The sequence below is a fragment of the Nycticebus coucang genome, chromosome 6 (genome assembly GCF_027406575.1).
Source record: "Nycticebus coucang isolate mNycCou1 chromosome 6, mNycCou1.pri, whole genome shotgun sequence".
In the NCBI taxonomy this organism is placed as follows: domain Eukaryota; kingdom Metazoa; phylum Chordata; class Mammalia; order Primates; family Lorisidae; genus Nycticebus; species Nycticebus coucang.
Window position 1 is genome coordinate 93,052,650 of NC_069785.1, and position 23,419 is coordinate 93,076,068.

General features: G+C 38.6%; 1 pseudogene; it reads left to right on the plus strand.

Annotated features, from left to right (window-relative positions):
* Positions 1–7,858: 7,858 nt before the first annotated feature.
* On the plus strand, positions 7,859–9,581 carry LOC128588244 (deubiquitinase OTUD6B-like; annotated as a pseudogene).
* Positions 9,582–23,419: the final 13,838 nt, after the last annotated feature.

Consider the following 23,419-nt stretch of genomic DNA (forward strand, 5'->3'; position numbering starts at 1 on the left):
ATGGAAATCTCTGTACCCTCAAATCTATCCATAAGCTTCTCAAGATCAAAATGTACACACTTTTGGACACATCTTATTATGCTGATTCAGACAAATCAAGTTGAGCTACCTCAGTCTCTGAAATATTTTTAGGCAACACATCCTAGCTGGAAAATGGGAGACATCCTCACAGGTTTATGCATCTTCAGAAATGTACCTTATGTATCTTCAGATACATAAGTCTCTCATGTTAAGAAAAAGGCTTCCAAGCAACGCAGTTTTAGAAGTATTGCCACATCTTATCCAATTATTGCCTCTATTGAAATTCAAATTCCCCTCCATCTCTTCAAAAATAAGTCTGAATTTCTACAGGTCTACATTATTTATTGCATTTCCCTTTATCCAGTACAAAATGACAATGTAGGTCTAACTATTTACTTTTATGTTTGAAAATATAATTGTTTACATTTAGAATATATTAATAAATATCCTTATAACATAAACACTAAGTTTCCTACTATTCTCACATCTTTCCTTCTGTTTTATATTGAAGACATTTACACTAACATTTGAGAAATGCCATACATGTTTTAGAATAACATTATTTCATAGCATTAATTTGTGACATTGCAGTATAAACAATTAAACCAAGAAACATCTGTAAAAAAAATTGTTGAAAGTTGGTAAAAAATGTTAATTGAGATGGGTGTAACATTATCATAAATTCCAATAGTCACAGACAGAATGATGAATATACATTAACAACTTTGATAAATAAAGAAAGCATCTTTAAATTTTATATCACAGACTATTTTTATTATACCTACAGTAAACAAGTTTGAAGTACTGTATATGGAGACAGGCTACTTGGGTAATCCTGAGTCTCTGCCCAATTAAATTTGTGACCTTGGGAAAATTGTTTGATCTCCATGAGATTCAGTTTTTCTATCTAAAGGATGAGGGTAGCAATTGCACTAATTGAGTTGTTCCCAACATTATAAGAGTAACCACATGCATAATATCTAGACAATGTCTGTACCATAACAGGCTTCCAGCAAGTATTATTCATGGAATTATATCTTTAAAATAGCAGCAAACTTGCAATTACATTGAAATCATCTTTACGTTCACAGTTTATGCTATAAAAAATGAGACAGAGGAGAAAAATTATGTTGCAGAGCATAGTGGTCATGATAGGCCTATAGACCAGTGTCTACATTTAAATTCACCATTTTCTAGCTCTGTGACCCTGGTTGTGGTTATTAGACCTCAATTTAACATTAAACTGGATAGAAATTTGCCTTCTAAACCATAGTGAGTATTAAATAATCTAATTTAGATAAGAACTTAGCATATAGACACCAATTAATGATGACGTGTTATTATTACCTAAGTACAAATCTAAGTGTTACACTTAAAAACAAATTATAGATTCTGTATTTTAAAAATGCAAATATTGGGCGGCACCTGTGGCTCAGTGAGTAGGGCGCCGGCCCCGTATGCCGAGGATGGTGGGTTCAAAACCAGCCCCGGCCAAACTGCAACAAAAAAAATAGCCGGGTTTTGTGGCGGGTGCCTGTAGTCCCAGCTGCTTGGGAGGTTGAGGCAAGAGAATCGCGTAAGCCCAAGAGTTAGAGATTGCTGTGAGGTGTGACCTCATGTCACTCTACCCGAGGGTGGTACAGTGAGACTCTGTCTCTACAAAAAAAAAAAAATGCAAATATTTATTTTTATTTTTATTTTAAGCAAGTTACATATGCACATTTTTAGATGAAGTGTTTTTTACAGTAAAGTTACTGATGTGTTTTGTGACTATCATTAATAGTATGTAAGAGAATAGATTGTCAACTCCATATTTTGAGACCACAAGCTTCTGCAACTACCTCTTTGTTTTTGTGTAATGTTGGGTCCCTTGGAAAGTCTCAGTAACATTTTAGAAATTAAGAAAGTAAAAGAGAATGATAGTAAATGACTTGCACAGATAGATTTTGTAATCTGAGTAATATTTGCAGCAAAAAAAAAAAAACTAGGGAGTGATGAAATATTTAATTAGCAATATACTGTCTACTGCCCATTTGTGGCAAAGAAAAAAAAATAAGCAGCATTTTGTATTCACTTTTTTCTGACAGTTATTTGGCCATGTCTATAACTGTCAGAACTGAACAGTGAAAGACTTTAAAAACACTGTCACTGCAGGAAGAGGAGGAGTCCCCTGGTTATGACTCCAGTGGTAGCCTTGGTTCAGGCTGTGTCTGGTGGGATGGAGTGCAGAAACCCCGGCTCTGACAGCACCCACAGTGGGAGAGTGGTTGCCTCATGTAGACTGAGTTCAGCAGACAGGGCTGGTCCCCAGCCCCTGCTTGGCCTACAAGCAGAGGCTTGATAGGTGTGGACTGTGACCTGAGAGCAAGGGCGTGGTCCCCTGATTCCAGCAGAACCCTCCAGCAGTGGCTTACTGGGTGTGAACCAAGACCTGAGGGCTATGGCGTGGTCCACTGTCTCCTTGGGGGCTGGTGAGCAGAGGCTTACCACAGGTGGAATGCAGTGCCCTGCCTACAACAGAGCCTGCAAACAGAGGCTTGCCAGGCAGTGGACTGAGATTGGCAGGTGGGGGGTGTGGTCCCCTGACTCCAACTGGTCTGGAAAGCAGAGGTTAGCTGGATATAGACTGAGACTAGTGGGTGGGGGCATGGCCCCTGACTCGAGCTGGGCCTGTGAGCAAAGAAGTGGACAACAGTGTGGACTGAGTCTGGTGGGAGGGAGTGTGGTTCCCTGGCTCCAATTGTGCTGTTGGAGACCCTTGAATCTCACTCTGTTGAGCAGGGTTTGCACTGCCTGAGACAATTTGGTTGGAACCCATGTCTGGGGCTGTCCACTCAGGGACATTCTGAGGTTGACTTTTGAAGTTCTGTAGCAGAAAAGAACTGAAGGGTGGGGGCTGGGAACCACAGCTGTTTGTATCTTATCACAGTTGAGATTTAAATCTAATACTGTGGTTTCTTAGGATAGGCTAGAGGTTGGCTGACATCAAAACAGAGCTAGCTTGTACTATCTCACCAAGTAGAGTCTCTGACCAAAACTCTGAAAGGGGCCTTTGTAAGGTTGTAGGAGATAAGCCACAATTACAAAGCCTAGCGCTTTGGTAAGAGGCTATCTCTGCTACCTGGGAATCCCAATTCAATTTCACCGTACCAGTTCTAATAACCAAACAGTGGAAAATAAACATAGTGCAGACCCAACAGAAGAACTCTGGCAACATGAATTACCAGAGTAGATCAACACCCCCCCACCAAGAAATGACAAAGGAGCTATAACTGAAGATGCCATGCGTAGACAAATGGCAGCAATGTCAGAAATTGAATTCAGAATAGGGATTGCAAATAAGATAAATAAAAAGGAAGACAAGAGAGAAATTGAATTTCAAAGAGTAGTTCTAAAGTTGTCTCAAGAAATTAATGAATTCAAAGCCAAGTCACCAAAGATATGGACATAATGAGAAAAGAGATAGCAGAGCTCAAGGAAACGAAAAAGTTAGTTGAGGAGATCCAAAATACAGTAGAATCCCTCAGTGATAGAGTTGACCAGGCAGAAGAAAGGATCTCTGAAACTGAAGACAAAGCTTTTTAGCATTCCTAAACACTCAAAGAGGCAGACAAATGGAGAGCAAAGCCTGATCATTCCCTGAGAGAGTTGTGGGTTCACTCCAAAAGATCAAACATTTATCTTATAGGAATTCCTGAAGGAGAAGAAGATGGTCCTAAAGGTACAGATGCTTTACTCCAAGAGATTTGGGAGGAGAATTTCCCAAGCATTGCAAGAGATACAGAACTTCAGATAGCAGACAGTTTCAGAACCCCAGTAAGACGCAATCCAAATAAAGCATATCCTAGACACCTTGCGATTAACTTTGCCAAAGTTAAGTTGAAGGAGAAAATTCTGCAAACAGCCAGATGTAAGAAAAGCATCACCTACGAAGGGAGATATACCAGAATGACTGCAGATTTCTCAGTCAAAACATTTCAAGCCAGAAAAAGATGGTCATTGACCTTCAGTCTCCTAAAACAAACAACTTCCAACCCAGGATCCTGTATCCAGTTAAACTGAGTTTCATTTGTGATGGAGAAATCAAATACTTTAATGACATAGACATGTTGAAGAAATTTGCCATAACTAAACCAGCTCTCCAGGATATTCTCAGACCATCCTCCACAACGAACAGTGCAATGCTCTACCTCCAAAGTAAACTCACCCAGAAATTTTTGAACAAAACACAACTTCCACAGTGGTGAAAGGATTAAAAATGTCCACTGGACATCCAAAAATCATGACACCCAAAACACAACCAGGCTTATCAATTCTCTCAATTAATGTGAATGGTTTAAATTGTCCTCTAAAGAAGCACAGGATGGCTGACTGGATACATAAACTCAGACCAGATATCTGCTGTACACAAGAATCTCATCTTACTTTAAAGGATAAAAATATACTCAGGGTGAAGAGAGGAACTTGCATAAGGACTTGTACAGACAAATGGAAACCAGAAAGAAGCAGGGGTTGCAATTTTAGTAGCAGATACAATTGGTTTCAAACCAACAAAGATAAAGATAAGGAAGCTCACTACATATTTGTCAAGGGAAACACCCAGCATGAAGAGATTTCAATAATTAACATTTATGCACCCTACCAGAATGCTTCTTAATTCATAAAGCAGACCCTAATGTATATGAACAACCTGATATCTTCCTGCACTATAATTGTTGGACTTTTTTTTTTTTTTGTAGAGACAGAGTTTCACTTTATTGCCCTATGTAGAGTGCCGTGGCGTCACACAGCTCACAGCAACCTCCAACTCCTGGGCTTAGGCGATTCTCCTGCCTAAGCCTCCTGAGTAGCTGGGACTACAGGCGCCTGCCACAACGTCTGGCTATTTTTTTGTTGCAGTTTGGCTAGTGCTGGGTTTGAACCCGCCACCCTCGGTATATGGGGCCGGCACCCTGCTCACTGAGCCACAGGTGCCGCCCAATTGTTGGACATTTTAACACCCCTTTGACAGTCTTGGATAGCTCCTCCAAGAAGAAACTAAACAAAGAAATATTAGATTTAAACCTGACCCTAGCACAAATGGACTTTGCAGACGTCTACAGAACATTTTACCCTAATGAAACTGAATATACATTCTTCTCATCAGCCCACGGGTCATCCTCCAAAATAGATCATATCCTAGGGCACTTTTCTAACCTCAGCAAATTTAAAAGTATAGAAATTATTCCTTATATCTTCTTGGACCACCATGCAATAAAAGTTGAACTCAACAACAACAGGAATCTTCATACTCAAAAAAAGTCATGGAAGCTAAATAATCTTAGGCTGAATGATATCTGGGTCAAAGATGAGACTAAGAAGGAAATCACCAAATTTTTGGAAGAAAATGATAACAAAGATACAAATTATCAAAACCTGTGGGATACTGCAAAGGCAGTCCTATGAGGTAAATTTATAGCATTGGAAGCCTTCATCAACAAAGCAGAAAGAGAGGAAGACAACAACTTAATGGACCATCTCAAGCAACTGGAAAAGGAAGAGCATTACAACCCCAAACCTAGCAGAAGAAAATAAAACACCAAAATTAGGGCAGAATTAAATAAAAATGAAATTGAAAACAAAAGAATCATTCAGAAAATCAACAAAACAAAAAGTTGATTTTTTAAAAAGATTAACAAAATTGATAAACCTTTGGTCAACCTAACCAGAAATAGAAAAGTAAAATCTCTAATATCATCTATCAGAAACAATAAAGGAGAAATAACAACAGACATTTCAGAAATTCAAAAAATCCTCAATGATTATTACAAAAATCTCTATTCCCAGACACATGAAAATCTGAAGGAAATGGAACAATACCTGTAGGCACGCCACCTTCCCAGACTCAACCAGAGAAGAATTAGAAATCTTGAATAGACCTATATCAACCACTGAAATAGCACCAACAATACAAAATCTCCCTGAAAGGAAAAGTCCAGGACCAGATGGCTTCACATCGAATTCTATCAAACCTACAAGAGGAACTAGTACCTATATTATACACCCTTTTCCAAAGCATAGAAAAAGAAGGAATACTTCCCAACACGTTCTATGAAGCAAATGTTACCCTGATATCCAAAGCAGGAAAGGATACAACAAAGAAAGAAAATTATAGACCAGTATCATTAATGAATATCAATGCAAAATATTGAGTAAGATCTTAGCAAGCAGAATTCAACAACACATCAAAAAAATTGTACACCATGATCAAGTTGGCTTTATTCCAGGGTTACAGGGTTGCTTCAACATCCACAAATATATAAATATAATACGTCACATCAATAAAATAAAAAACAAAGACCATATGATTCTCTCAATTGATGCAGAAAAAGCCTTTGATAATATCCAGCATCTTTTCATGATCAGAATTCTTAAGAAAATAGGCATAGAAGGGACATTTCTTAAACTGATAGAGGCCATCCACAGCAAACCCACACTAATTGGATGGGTTCAAAATTGAAAACATTTCCACTCAGATCAGGAATGAGGCAAGAATGCCCACTGTCTCCACTGCTATTCAAGTCTTAGTCACAATCAAGCAAGTAATGGAAGTCTTAGTCACAATCAAGCAAGACAAGGCAATCAAGGGTATCTGAATGGGATCAGAGGCGATCAAACTCTCACTCTTCACTGATGACATGATCCTATACCTAGAAAATCCCAGGGATTCAACTTCAAAACTCTTAGAAGTGATAAAGAAATACAGCAGTGTCTCAGGATACAAAATCAATACTTACAAGTCAGTAGCTTTTATATACTGCAACAATAGTCAAGCTGAAAAAAACAATCAAGAACTCTATTCCTTTTACAATAGTGCCAAAGAAGATGAAATATCTGGGAATTTACCTAACAAAGGACGTGAAAGATCTCTATAAAGAGAACTATGAAACTCTGAGAAAATAAATAGCTGAAGATGTTAACAAATGGAAAAACATACCATGCTCATGGCTGGGAAGAACCAACATTGTTAAAATGTCCATACTACCCAAAGCAATCTATAGATTTAATGCAATTCCTATTAAAGCACCCTTATCATACTTTAAAGAATTTTAAAAAATAGTACTTCATTTTATATGGAATCAGAAAAAAAACCTCGAATAGCAAATACATTACTCAGAAATAAGAACAAATCAGGAGGTAGCACATTACCAGACTTCAGGCTATACTATAAATCCATAGTGATCAAAATAGCATGGTACTGGCACAAAAATAGAGCAGTAGATTTATGGAACAGAATAGAGAACCAAGACATGAACTCAGATACTTATCATCATTTGATCTTCAACAAGACTATCAAAAGTATTCAGTGGAGGAAACACTCCCTATTTAACAAATGGTGCTGGGTGAACTGGTGGGTGACCTATAGAAGACTGAAACTGGACCCCCACCTTGCACCATTAACAAAAATTGATTCTCATTGGATAAAAGAGTTAAACTTTAGACATGAAACTATAAAGATACTAGAAGAGAGTGCAGGGAAAACACTTGAAGAAATCAGTTTGCGAGAATATTTTATGAGGAGGACCCCCCAGGCAATTGAAGCGACACCAAAAATACATTACTGGGATCTGATCAAACTAAAAAGGTTTTGCACAGCCAAGAGCACAGAAAGTAAAGCAAACAGACAACCTTCAGAATGGGAGAAGATTTTTGCAGGTTATGCTTCTGATGAAGGTCTGATAACTAGAATCTGCAGAGAAGAATCAATAAGAAAAGAATAAATAACTCCATTTCTACGTGGGCAAGAGACTCGAACAGAAACTTCTCTGATGAAGACAGGTGCATTGCTTACAAACACATGAAAACTGAAGGGTGCAAGGTGCCCGGGAGCCAGTGGTACAAGTTGCTTTCAGCTCGTGTGTTGAACTACGTGGTCATGGAAGCTGACTTGAACGAAGAGCTTGACGAGGAGGAGCAGCTGGTGAGACGGCATCATAAAGAGAAGGAGTTGCAAGCTAAAATTCAGGGAATGAAGAATATTGTTCCCAAGAATGACAAAAAGAGGAGGAAGCAACTCATTGAAGATATTGCTGAGTTGGAAAAAGAAATGGAGCATCTGTCTCTACAAAAAAAAAAAAAAGAAAGAAAGAAATGGAGCAGAAACATAGAGAGGAACTGGGGCAATTGAAACTGAATTCTAAGGAGAATAAGATAGATTCTGTTGCTGTTAACATTTCAAACTTGGTACTTGAGAATCAGCCGCCTTGGATATCAAAAGCACAAAAGAGATGGGGGGAAAAGCTGCACTGGAAAAGGAGCGAGAAGAAAGGATAGCTGAAGCTGAAATTGAGAATTTATCCAGAGCCAGACATATAGAAAGTGAAAAACTTGCTCAAATATTGGCAGCTAGATTCTATCTGATGGCCACTAGGTATAGAGCCATTGAAGATCAGCTGAAAGAACAGGATTGCACTCTGACTGTGGTTGCCTTAAGAAGTCAAACCGCTGAATATATGCAAAGCCATGTGGCAGACTTTCTGCCATTTTTAACAAACCCCAGCACTGGAGATATGTATACTCCAGAAGAGTTTGGAAAGTACTGCAATGATATTGTAAACACAGCTGCATGGGGAGGTCAGCTTGAGCTAAGAGCTCTGTCTCACATTTTACAAACACCAATAGAGATAATACAGGCAGATTCTCCTCCTATTGTAGTTGGTGAAGAATATAAAAAAAAATTAATACTTGTATATATGAGACATGCATATGGCTTAGGAGAACATTATAATTCTGTTACCCAGTTGGTAAACACAGCTACTGAAAATTGCAGCTAGAATTGTTAAACAATTATGTTTCAGTACAGTGTGCTGACCCAAGTATTCTACCAAGCACTGGTTGTTCTGAATGCTACTGAAAAACACAACTACCTTAAATCAGTTTTATGGCAAAGCTACTTACTAGTAGGATTTTAAGAAATATATCAAAGATTGACTTTAATCAGTGTCCTTTCAGTGGAATTTTAAAAACTTGTAAGCCCATTGTGGAAAACATCATTCATAGGTCAAGATAGTACCCTATTTGTTGATACTTTTATTTATGTTGTATCTTGAATATTCTGTGTTAGAATACATTTTAAATGTTTAAATGTCCCCCTCGTTCCTGAAAGCTTTCAGAGAAACCATTTCGATGTAATTTTTCTTGAAGTGAAATGACTCCGTCTCCTTGTTATTGCAATCAAGAATGTTGTATTGTGTTAAATTTAATTAATGCTTACAAAATGAACTTGATTGCAGAAACCTTGGTATCGATGGGATTAATGTAATGAAGCTTTTTATATAGTCTTACCAAAGTACAGTTAAGAAAGTTGCTTTAATAATTAAGAATTTTTAAATATTCAGATGGGAATCACTTGTTAAGCTTAAAGAAATGAGGCAAACTCAAAGGGAAATAGGTGTTTTCTGTCTGATTTAAAACTCTAAAGAATTAGATATTAGTTTTTTATTTGTGCATGCAACAGAGCTTTCTAATTCATTTGTTATTCTTCAGTGTTTCTTAAATTTCATACTGGAGTCAATACCATCATCTCCAGATTTCTTCCCTAACTTTACACTTTTATATTTTCCACTGTGTTTTTTCCAGTCACTGTTCAACTATGTTGCCATTCTTACTGCCTTTTTCACTAAAAAATGTTCTGTGGCCTATTTTATTCTTTACCTTGTACGAGTTGAGGGAGTAGCAATGTAAAATGTCCACAGCCACATTTACTTAATTTGTCTTAAAGATATCTTTGTTATCTAGGATTTTTTTTTTTTTGCTTCATTTTCTACCATTGGAAGAAAATATTTGTTACTTGTTATTTTATTAACTTGATTAATATCACTTGTCTGTCAAGTCAAATATTTGAGAATTTTTATGTTGTACGTATGGATAAAGGTGAAAGCCACTGTTAGGTACCTAAGATCTGCATAGTAAAATCAGCACACGATGGTTTTTGGTGTGAATGATTTATCCAGCTCAAATTTCAAGTTACTCCATAACAGTGTTTTTGCAAAGAAGATTGTACCTATATATACAAAATGTGTCTGATAATTTGTTACATAAGGAAGTGTTATAAAAATGAGAATTTTTTGGTTTGATCTGTTTCTCCCAAATTAGTAATGTAACTAGTCAGATTTACCACCAAGTTTATAACATTGAGGTTTTGCTCCGTGAATACAACTAAGTTTTTATAAGTAAATGTTTATGATATTAACAATGGTGTGTCAGTCTCTCAGGCCCAGCAGGTGACAGTGTGGGGGCTGATACAGACTGTGGCTAGTGAGAGTAGCAAGTACTACCCGAAGGCTCCTAGTTATGAGATTAAAAAACATTCTGCCCACAAAACAAAATATATTCTGAAGGCTGCCTGTTTTATAACCCTTGATTTGAATTTTGCAGGATCTGAAACTTATGAAAGAATGAAATTATAAAATAGTAAATGCTTTGGGTTTATTTTGAGGTAATCTGTTACTATAAAATTAAAATATCAGCATTAAGAAATAATAAAGCAAGATATCATTGAACCTAGTATTATAAATTCTATTTACATCTGAAGTATTCTAAAGTAACTTATTGTTAGCTTCATTTTCTGGCGAGAGTTAGAATTTTCTTAATTATATGTTTATTTTTTAATTTTTGTTATATTTTTAAATTTTTAAGTGGCTGATATGGTTATAAACAAGATTTGTATGATTTTCTGTTCCTTCATAAAACTTCAGAAAAATACCATCTTAGCCATAACCTTAAAAAGTCTTTAAAAATGGCAGATGTTAACTTAAAAGCAGCATTTACTAATTTAGTTTGTTGTATGATGATGGTCTAATGGAAGTTATATTAGCTTTCTTTTGTCCTAACATGGAAAAGTGTATGTCAGAATTCTGGAACATGTCTTTAGCCAACCATTTTTATCCACTTAAATATGTTTACAAATTCTGTACAGCAAAATGAGCAATATAGTTCTGCTCATACTATCTGATGTTTGCCAATAAATAAATAAATAAATAAAAGATGAATTAAATAAAAAAAACACATGAAAACATGCTCATCATCCTTAACCATCAGAGAAATGCAAATCACTTTAACATATCATCTAACTCCAGTAAGATTAGCCCAAAATCCCAAAACCAGAGATGTTGGTGTGGATGTGGAGAGAAGGGAACACTTCTACACTGCTAGTGGGAATGCAAGTTAATACGACCTTTTTGGAAAGTAGTTTGGAGGACACTCAAGGAACTAAAAGTAGACATACCATTTGATCCTACAATTCCTCTACTAGGTATATATATATGCCCAGATGATCAAAAATTATTTTACAACAAAGACATTTGCACCAGAATGTTTATTGCAGCCCAATTCATAATAGCCAAGACATGGAAACAGCCCAAGTGCCCATCGACCCATGAATGGATTAACAAATTTTGCTATATGTACACAATGGAATACTATGCAGCCATAAAAAAAGATGGAGACTTCACATCTTTTATGTTTACCTGGATGGAGCTAGAACATATTCTTCTTAGTAAAGTATCTCAAGAATTTGAAAAAAAGTATCTAGCATACTCAATACTACTATGAAATCAATATATAACCACTTACACACTCATACAAATGGCAAAACATAACTATAGTCCAGAAAGTAGAAGGGAAGAGGGGGTGGGGAATGAGATGAGGGAGGTTATTTGGGGGGACCTCACCTAATGTGCAAGATGCAATAGTACATTTCAAAACTATTAAGAAATGAGTATGATTGTGATGGATGTGTTACTTAGGCCAATGTAAGCATTTTACATTGTATATCGAAGCAGTACCCTGAACCCCATAAATGCATCAATGTACAAAGTTATGATTTAATAAGAAATAATTTTTAAAAATAAAAGAAAACTGTCACAATTTTTGTTCATAAAAATTACTAAGTGACATAATCTAATGATAGGTTATGGGCTCCATTATTTTTTGAGATCAATATCAAGAAAAAGATAAATAAAACAATATACTCATGACCCTAATGAGGCTGGTGGGGAGGATGGAGACATCTTAATCCAGCTTGAGCTCTTCAGTTCATATGAGAGGATAAAATTCTAAGGCTTAGCTGCAGTCTAGTTTAAGTATTCATTTTAAGCTGAAGAATCTCGGAAGTTCAGAGTTTTAAATGCTTCCTTTAGAGTAGGCAATATTTTCAGATTTTCTGCAGGTTCTAATGAGAGTAGTCATGCGTTTATGGCCACAGGAGGGCCTTCACTGTGCACATTTCTTTTCAAAGGCACTATATTTAGCTTTTTTTTTTTTTGCTATGAGGGTAAAGAATACGGAGTGAAATCTACATGCTTCGGCATGGAAACTTAATGAAGGGAAGAGGTACCCTTAAGTACCTTGCAGTTGGGCACGCTATGTAATCACAGAGAATTAAATATTTACTAAATTAATCTTGGCAGGCTTTGTAGAGTTTAAAAGAAGCTATTAAAAGGGCGGCGCCTGTGGCTCAAGGGAGTGGGGCACGGACCCCATATGCTGGAGGTGGTGGGTTCAAACCCAGCCCCAGCCAAAAACTGCAAGAAAAAGAAAGAAAGGAAAAAGAGCTATTAAAATAAAAGTTTATAAAAAAATATTTAACACAGTGATAAGTTAAATTTATGTGATGAGCATTTAGTAGAATTAGTCATTAAATGAAAAAACTCCTTAAACAAACGTAAAATTTTCATGTAGAAATCTTTCCCTAAATAATTCCAACAGACAAGAAGTAGTTAGGATGGTAAGAAAAGACTAATACCATGACTATTTGGTCACCATGCTAAGGAAAAGGTTTGATATTTAACATTATCAAAGGCTTCATAGTATTTTCCCACAATGCCTTTGGGGTCTTATGGAATTTTTGTGATTAAATATTTAAGGCTGAATAACTTCTTTTATTATTAACCTTTCATTTGGAATAATTTTAGACTATCAAAAGGCGGCAGAGATTGTAGAAACTCTGTGGCATTCCAGAGATAGCAGCATTTCAGGTAGCTGTCTTACATGGATAGTACATCGGTCCCAAGCAAGAAATTAGCATTGGTATAACATTATTGACTAAACTACAGCTTTCATTTGAATTTTACCCGTTTTTTTGGCTGATGTCCCTTCTTTTGATCCTAGATGCATTCCAGCTGTCATCAAGTTTATTGAGTCATTGCCAATCCATGAGTTTGTCAGTCTTTCCCTCCTTTTTCAAAACCTTCTATTTTGAATAGTCTGCCTAGGTAGACTATTGTCGAATGTCCCTCAATTTGGGCTTATCTGATGTTTTCTCATGATTAGACTGCATTATGTGTTTGGGGAGGTACACCATACAGGTGGAGTTGCCAGGTTGCCATCTGAAGGGTATTTGCTGGACATGATGTATCACTGGTAGTGTTCATCCTGATCACCTGGTATCTCCCTCTGTTTGTGCTGCTATAACAAAATGCTTCAGAATGGGTAATTTATAAAGAACAGAAATTTTATATTCTCACAGTGCTGGAGGCTGGGATTTGCAAGATCGAGGCAATGTCTGTAGGTTCAGTGTCTGGTGAAGGCCCATTCCTCGTAGATTGCACCATCCAGATAGAAGGGACAGGCACTGTCTCAATAGAAGGGACAGAGGACTAACAGAGGATGCCCCCTGTGTGTTCACGTGGCAAAAGAACAAAAGGGGACTGAGCCAGTTCCCTGAACCCCTTTAATAATACCTCAATCCATCTGTGATGTGAAGCTGTCACACCTTACTCGCTTCCCCAAAGCCCTCACCTCTTTGGCATCGCAATGCAGAATAAGTTTCTAGACGGAATTTTGGAGAAATGGATCTTAGAGGAGACATGTATTCAAATCGCAGCACTTGGCTAACATAGCTTCAGATTTTTCCACTTTAAAACTTCTCGGTTGTCCTTTCTATACTCTAATTTTTTATAAGCTCGTCATTGAATCTAGGAGAAGAGAATTAAACTCTAAAATCCTGGAATCACAAGTAAGCATGTATCTCAGAACTTTTCCACACAGAAGATGTGTTTCTTTTTCCCCATTTATTTATTTATTCAACTATTTTCAAAAAATCTTTGGGCTAGAATCCTATTTCATCCTTAATTTATCATGTTGCTTAGATTGTTTTGACTCTGGCCATTGGCTTTTTTAGATTGACATGCATCTTTTTGACACGCTCAATACTTGTTCTTTATCTTTTTTTTTTTTATCTTTGTTTCTTTGAGCACTTCCTATTTTCTAGCACAAAAAAATACTTCAGGATTATCTTGTCATTTTCTTGCCCTGACCTTATGATCAGCCCTTTTCCCAAGGAGCCCAGGCATTGTTTTAATGAAGAATAATATTTATAAATTGAGATTTGGACTAATGACATATCAGTGGTTCCACACCCTCTCTCCCAACAGGGTAAGGAGATACATGTTGTGTCCACAAAACACAGTACAATCAGGTATCTGTATCTTTTAATCTATCTATCTGCATATGTGGTTTTGTTTTTCTCCCCACCTTATCTTCTTCCTTCTTTGAGCATCATGCAACTCTTATACAAAGATCTGTAATTACAATGAGGGTCCACCAGGAGAATCCACCACAGTCTTCCCATCTCAAAAAATCATTAATTTAATCATTTCTACAAATTCTTTTTTTTGGAGGGGGAGGGCTATACATGGTAACATTCACCAAGACTAGAATATGGGCATCATGGAGGGAGGGAAAGGGAAAAGATCATGCATTCAGCTTACCTATACTTTGAATTCTACACTTAAATATCTGGAATTATCTTCATTCATGAAAATATATCAATGAGGATTTAATTGAAATATTACTTATTAGTGAATAACTGAAAACCCTGAAACATCAACAAATGAAATTGCAAGGGGGGAGACAAGATGGCGGACTGAAGCCAGCTTTCAACAAAGGCTCCCGTCCAGAAGGAAAGTTAAGGGACAGGAATTTAGTAAGTATCCTGGTGGACTTGAGCCTCACCAAGAGAGAAGGCTGAAGAACGCACATCAACACCGCTGAGGCAAGTTGTGATCACAAGGACGCAAACAAAAGGTACAAAATCCACCACCAAGCGGACGGGAGTCCCCCTCCCCCATGAGACTGGCTCTAGAGCCCCACAATTGTACAAGCGGGCAGAAATTAAAGGCCCGCCCACTACACTCCACGGGAGAGACCTTCTAAAAACTGGACCTACCTACCCTACTGGGGTGCCGTGGCGTTCTCCTGCCGGACATAGGGCTGAATAAAACTTTGGGAATCCTTTGCCGGCAACCCTGAATCCCCGGTGCTCCCCTCCCGCCCACTGAGGTCTGGAGGCCTGTCCCCCAGGACTTCGGATCCTTGGGTGATTTCTCAAGGGGAGTGGACAGTCCCTGAGTTGCGACTGGTCAGCATTGACTCTGAGGCGCGCCGACTGAGGAGAGGGCACCAGGCTGAGGGGGAGTCACGCCTCACGGCACTTCCCTGCGGTGCAGTGCACCAACCCTCCCCGGGCATACGGGGCCCAAGACTGAATCAGACTCTGGCCTCCCCGCTGAGAGCTGAGAACCCCTACTCTCACTCGGGGTCTGAGGGCCTATCCCCCAGGAGTTCGGCTCCTTGGGTGATTTCTCGAGGGGAGTGCACAGTGCCTGAGCTGCGTCAGGTCAGCGCTGACTCTGGGATACGTGAGCGAGGAGAGGGTACTCTGCTGAGGGGAAATCAAGCCTTGGCGGCACTTCCCTGCGGTGCAGGGCAGGAGCCCTCCCTGGACCGCAGTATTGCGTAACACTGAATGAAATTCTAGCTCCCCCCCCACTCCCAATCGGGGTCTGGGGGCCCATCCCCCAAGAGTTCTGATTCTTGGGGGATCTCTTAAGGGGTGTGGACCCAGCACAAACTGCGGCCGCTCAGTGCTGACTCTGGGGCGCGGGACAGAGGAGAAAAGGGTCGCCTGAGTGCCCACACCAGAGCAGCAGTTCCCTGGAGGTAGATCAACAGCCGTTTTTTCTTTAACGGCAGAATGCTCACTTCTGGATATCCTGAGGCCACACCCCCTGTCTCCCTGGGCAACCAGAGGAGGCCACCGGTGACACGGCTCACAAACCCGGAAGCTTCCAGGGCGGGGCAGACGCAGAGAGGTGTTCAGACGCAATTCTCCAGCAGCAAAGACGTTTGAACTCAAAACAGCCCGTCTTCTGTAGGCGACGACAGGAACAGAGACAGAACCTCACAAAGTTGTCTGTTCTGTTCTGTTAGCAGCATCCATCAGGAACGGGGCTAAGCCTGAGTGAACACCTCCTTCCCATCACCTGCATCAAACACTCAAAGATGTCAGGCCCCATCTCCTCCTGCTAGATAGCGGCAGTCTGAGGGGGCCTGGCAGACTTCCTTGCGATTCAGGCAGGTGCAAACCCCTGGAGTGTCTGTTCACTGCAGGCAACTGGGTTAGCCATCTGCAGAGATACCAGTGACTGGGTCCGACGGAGGGGCAAAGTGGGGAAGGAGACGTCAACCTTCCCAGACTGTTCTGTTTGCTGGGTGGCTCCTCCTGACTCCACGCTGCACTGGGGTGAGCTGTGTCAGAGGAGTCACCAGGCCCCTGTGATCCAGTTCCCAGAGACCTCTTGAACCCTTCCACCCGAGACACGTGCCGATTGAGACAGTTGATTCGGACCTTTTGAACTGGGCTAATAGACTGAGGACTTTTCAGGCGGTGTCCTGGGTGTGCGATTGTAGGAAGGTTTGATTCTCCTTTTCCAACTGGGGCCAGAGGTGGGCAGGCGGGGTGACTTAATTGCTGATTTTTCCACACAGCTGAGACTTCAAGCCAGAGTAGAAGTTGCAATAGGATCGAACAGAAACCAGCTGAAAACAAGACAGAACCACTTTGCTCCACCGCACCAGACAGGGCCCCAGTTTCTCAGGCCACAACACTGTACGGGCCCTCGATAAAACCCCAGGGGAAAAACCAAAGGGAGTAAAATAACCATGGGGCGGAATCAGCGGAAAAACTCTGGTAACATGAATAACCAGAATAGATCAACCCCCACAAGAAAAGATACGGCAGATGTGATTGAAGATCCCATTCATAAACAACTGGCTGAGATGTCAGAAGTCGAATTCAGAATTTGGTTTGCAGACAAGATTAATAAAATGGAATTAGGAATTCGAGGAGAAATTCAAAAACTGTCTCAAGAATTTAACGAATTTAAAGACAAAACCACCAAAGACTTAGACACACTGAAACAAGAACTTACAGCCCTCAAAGATATGAAAAATACAGTAGAATCCCTCAGTAACAGAATGGAGCAAGCAGAAGAAAGGATTTCTGACATTGAAGATAAAGTCTTCGAACGCTCCCAATCTCTCAAAGAGGAAGAGAAATGGAGAGCAAAAACGGATCACTCACTCAGAGAACTCTCAGATAATTCGAAAAAAAACAACATAAGGATTATAGGAATTTCGGAGAACGATGAAGTAGCTGTCAAGGGCACAGAGGCCCTTCTACAAGAAATTATGAAAGAAAATTTTCCAGACATGCCTAGAGAATCTGAAATTCAGATAGCAGACAGCTTCAGAACCCCAGCACGATTCAACCCCAATAAGCCATCTCCCAGACATATCATAATTAGTTTCACTAAAGTTAACATGAAAGAGAAGATTCTCAAAGCAGCCCAGCGAAAGAAAACTATAACGTACAAAGGTAAGAATATTAGAATAACTGCAGATCTCTCTGCTGAAACTTTTCAAGCCAGAAGAGGCTGGTCATCAACTTTTAATCTCCTAAAGCAAAAAAACTTTCAACCCAGGATCTTGTATCCAGCTAAACTGAGTTTCATCTATGATGGAGAAATTAAATACTTCAATGACATTCATATGTTGAAAAAATTTGCCATAAGTAAACCAGCTCTTCAGGATGTTCTCAGACCTATCCTCCACAATGACCAACCTAATCCTATACCACAAAAGTAAACTCACTCAGAAACTTTGGATCAAACTCCAACTTCCACACTGGCGAAAGGATTAAAAATGTCCACTGGACCTTTGAAAAACTCGATACCCAAAATTCCACCAGACTTATCAATACTCTCCATCAATGTGAATGGCTTAAACTGTCCTCTAAAGAGGCATAGGTTAGCTGACTGGATACAAAAACTCAAGCCAGATATTTGTTGCATACAAGAGTCACATCTCAACTTAAAAGACAAATACAGACTCAGGGTGAAAGGATGGTCATCCATATTTCAGGCAAATGGTAATCAGAAAAAAGCAGGTGTTGCAATTTTATTTGCAGATACAGTAGGCTTTAAACCACCAAAAGTAAGGAAGGACAAGAATGGTCACTTCATATTTGTTAAGGGTAATACTCAATATGACGAGATCTCAGTTATTAATATCTATGCACCCAACCAGAATGCACCTCAATTTATAAGAGAAACTCTAACAGACATGAGTAACTTGATTTCCTCCAGCTCCATAATCATTGGAGATTTCAACACTCCCTTGGCAGTGTTGGATCGATCCTCCAGAAAGAAGCTGAGCAAAGAAATCTTAGATTTACACTTAACCATCCAATATTTAGATTTAGCAGACATCTACCGAACATTTCATCCCCAAAAAACTGAATACACATACTTCTCATCAGCCCACGGAACTAACTCCAAAATTGATCACATTTTAGGTCACAAGTCTAACCTCAGTAAATTTAAAGGAATAGAAATTATTCCATGCATCTTCTCGGACCATCATGGAATAAAACTTGAATTGAGTAACAACAGGAATCTGCATACCCATACAAAAACATGGAAGTTAACTAACCTTATGCTGAATGATAGCTGGGTCAGAGATGAGATTAAGAAAGAAATCACCAATTTTTTGGAACAAAATGACAATGAAGACACAAACTATCAGAACCTCTGGGACACTGCAAAGGCAGTTCTAAGAGGGAAATTTATAGCACTGCAAGCCTTCCTCAAGAGAACGGAAAGAGAGGAAGTTAACAACTTAATGGGACATCTCACACAACTGGAAAAGGAAGAACATTCCAACCCCAAACCAGTAGAAGAAAAGAAATAACCAAAATTAGAGCAGAATTAAATGAAATTGAAAACAAAAGAATAATACAACAGATCAAAAAATCAAAAAGCTGATTTTTTGAAAAGGTCAATAAAATAGATAAACCTCTGGCCAACCTAATCAGGAAAAAAAGAGTAAAATCTCTAATATCATCAATCAGAAACAACAAAGACGAAATAACCACAGACTCATCAGAAATCCAAAAAATCCTTAATGAATATTACAAGAAACTTTATTCTCAGAAATATGAAAATCTGAAGGAAATAGACCGATACTTGGAAGCACGCCATCTTCCAAGACTTAACCAGAATCAAGTGGAAATGTTGAACAGACCCCTATCAAGTTCAGAAATAGCATCAACTATACAAAACCTTCCTAAAAAGAAAAGCCCGGGACCAGATGGTTTCACGTCAGAATTCTACCAAACCTTTAAAGAGGAATTAGTACCTATATTACTCAACCTGTTCCAAAATGTAGAAAAAGAAGGAAGACTACCCAACACGTTCTATGAAGCAAACGTCACCCTGATCCCCAAACCAGGAAAAGACCCAACAAGAAAAGAAAATTATAGACCAATATCACTAATGAATATAGATGCAAAAATATTCAACAAGATCCTAACAAACAGAATCCAGCAACACATCAAACAAATTATACATCATGACCAAGTTGGTTTTATCCCAGGGTCTCAAGGCTGGTTCAATATACGTAAATCTATAAATGTAATTCAGCACATAAACAAATTAAAAAACAAAGACCATATGATTCTCTCAATTGATGCAGAAAAAGCTTTTGATAATATCCAGCATCCCTTCATGATCAGAACACTCAAGAAAATTGGTCTAGAAGGGACTTTTCTTAAACTGATAGAGGCTATCTACAGCAAACCCACAGCCAATATCATATTGAATGGAGTTAAATTGGAATCATTTCCACTCAGATCAGGAACCAGACAAGGCTGCCCATTGTCTCCATTGCTTTTCAACATTGTAATGGAAGTTTTAGCCACCGCAATTAGGGAAGAAAAGGCGATCAAGGGTATCCATATAGGGTCAGAAGAGATCAAACTCTCGCTCTTCGCAGATGATATGATTGTGTATCTGGAAAACACTAGGGACTCTACTACAAAACTCCTAGAAGTGATCAAGGAATACAGCAGCGTCTCAGGTTACAAAATCAACATTCATAAATCGGTAGCCTTTATATACACCAACAACAGTCAAATTGAAAAAGCAGTTAAGGACTCTATCCCATTCACAGTAGTGCCAAAGAAGATGAAATATTTGGGAATTTACCTAACAAAAGACGTGAAAGATCTCTATAAAGAGAACTATGAAACTCTAAGAAAAGAAATAGCTGAAAATGTTAACAAATGGAAAAACATACCATGCTCATGGCTAGGAAGAATCAACATTATCAAAATGTCCATACTACCCAAAGCAATATATAATTTCAACGCACTCCCTATTAAAGCTCCACTGTCATATTTTAAAGATCTTGAAAAAACATTACTTCGTTTTATATGGAATCAGAAAAAACCTCGAATAGCCAAGACATTACTCAGAAATAAAAACAAAACAGGAGGAATCACACTACCAGACCTCAGACTTTACTACAAATCGATAGTGATCAAAACAGCATGGTATTGGCACAAAAACAGAGAAGTAGATATCTGGAATAGAATAGAGAACCAAGAGATGAATCCAGCTACTTACCGCTATTTGATTTTTGACAAGCCAATTAAAAACATTCAGTGGGGAAAAGATTCCCTATTTAACAAATGGTGCTGGGTGAACTGGCTGGCAACCTGCAGAAGACTGAAATTGGACCCACACCTTTCACCATTAACTAAGATAGACTCTCATTGGATTAAAGATTTAAACTTAAGACATGAAACTATAAAAATACTAGAGGAGAATGCAGGGAAAACCCTTGAAGAAATTGGTCTGGGTGAGTATTTCATGAGGAGAACCCCCCGGGCAATTGAAGCAGCTTCAAAAATACACTACTGGGACTTGATCAAACTAAAAAGCTTCTGCACAGCTAAGAACACAGTAAGCAGAGCAAGCAGACAGCCCTCAGAATGGGAGAAGATATTTGCAGGGTATATCTCTGACAAAGGTTTAATAACCAGAATCCACAGAGAACTCAAACGCATCAGCAAGAAAAAAACAAGGGATCCCATCGCAGGCTGGGCAAGGGATTTGAAGAGAAACTTCTCTGAAGAAGACAGGCGCACGGCCTTCAGACATATGAAAAAATGCTCATCATCTTTAATCATCAGAGAAATGCAAATCAAAACTACTTTGAGATATCATCTAACTCCAATGAGACTAGCCTATATCACAAAATCTCAAGACCAGAGATGTTGGCGTGGATGCGGAGAAAAGGGAACACTTCTGCACTGTTGGTGGGAATGCAAATTAATTCATTCCTTTTGGAAAGATATATGGAGAACACTCAGAGATCTAAAAATAGATCTGCCATTCAATCCTGTAATTCCTCTGCTGGGCATATACCCAGAAGACCAAAAATCACAACATAACAAAGATATTTGTACCAGAATGTTTATTTCAGCCCAATTCATAATAGCTAAGTCATGGAAAAAGCCCAAGTGCCCATCGATCCACGAATGGATTAATAAATTGTGGTATATGTATACCATGGAATACTATGCAGCCTTAAAGAAAGATGGAGACTTTACCTCTTTCATGTTTACATGGATGGAGCTGGAACATATTCTTCTTAGTAAAGTATCCCAAGAATGGAAGAAAAAATACCCAATGTACACAGCCCTCCTATGAAACTAATTTGGGACTCTCACATGAAAGCTTATAACCCAGCTACAACTTAACAATAGGGGGAAGTGGGAAAGGGGGGGGTGGGTAGAGGGAGGGGAATCGGTGGGATCACACCTGTGGTTCATATTACAGGGGTATTTGCGAAACTTGGTAAATGTAGAATGTAAATGTTTTGGCACAGTAACTGAGATAACGCCGGAAAGGCTATGCTAACCACTGTGATAAAAATGTGTCAAATGGTTTATGAAGTCAGTGTATGATGCCCCATAATCATATCATTGTATACAGTTATGATTTAATAAAAAAAAAAAAAAGAAATTGCAAGAGGGACTTTACCTAACAAATGCAATCATTGTAACCTGGCTTATTGTACCCTCAATGAATCCCCAACAATAAAAAAAAAAAAAGAAAGAAATACCACACTTAAAAAACTACAATAAATTCCTATTTACTCTGTACTGAGAGATGCCCACAGTATGATACTGAATGAAAAAATAATCAAATTACAAAAGGCTATTTATGCCAAGACAATTTTTTCTGGAAAAAATTAGGCATGTTTATTTGTGATTTGTGCATTATACAGAAAAATGTCAAGAAATATTTGCACATCAACCGTTAAGACTAATTTACACTGCAGGACTCAATTTGAAGTACACGGTGTAAGGAGATATTTTGAGTGTAGGAGTTTTCAAGTTTGATTCTATACTCTTGCTTGACTTTTAGAAATGTCTATTTTATAATTTAATTGGACTGCCATCTTCTTTCTATTGTAAATATGCACATAGAACAATAATAGCCCGTGCTCATAAAACAATTTTCTTATCTAATACAAAGGGGAATGACCTTTAAATTTCTTTTAATTGTCTTTGTGTAATAGAACAAAAACAAACAGACATTTCAATCCTTTTTTCTTACTGACTTGAAAGCCTTGCTTGATTTCCTGGAATGCTCTACAATCATTGGTACCTCATATTCTGTGATATCATCGAAAGACTGGAGAATTTATTTGTGTATATACTTCCTTTTGTTTTTCAAAAGAAAATGGAATGAAACCCTACGAAATAAGGATCTGTGGAAACAGCACATCACCTCAGAGGTGTGAGTGGTGTTGAAGTCCTTAGAACATCAAGAGAAATGTGAACTCATAATAGTGTCAGGTGCAATCTGTGCCTTTACTAAACGATTTGATTTTCCATAACTAAGTACTTACCAAAGCAGTTCTCAGGCATCATTCAACAACTTACAATGTTACTTTTTAGGGTTTGATGGGTGGTTCCTCAGACACCCTTAAGTCCGTTCAGCTCCTTTATCTCCTAAGCTCTTCTTCTGGGTTGCTGGCGCTGTGCTCCAAGGCGCACACCTGGGGGAGCAGAGGGCAGAGTCACTCTTACTAATTTACCATAAAAGGGCCAAATGTGTGTGTGTGTGTGTGTGTGTGTGTAAATCGCGTGTGTTTCCTTGTATGTGACAATACCTTGTTACATATTCTATGCCAGAAATCTAATGTATATCTTGGGGAAGATTTT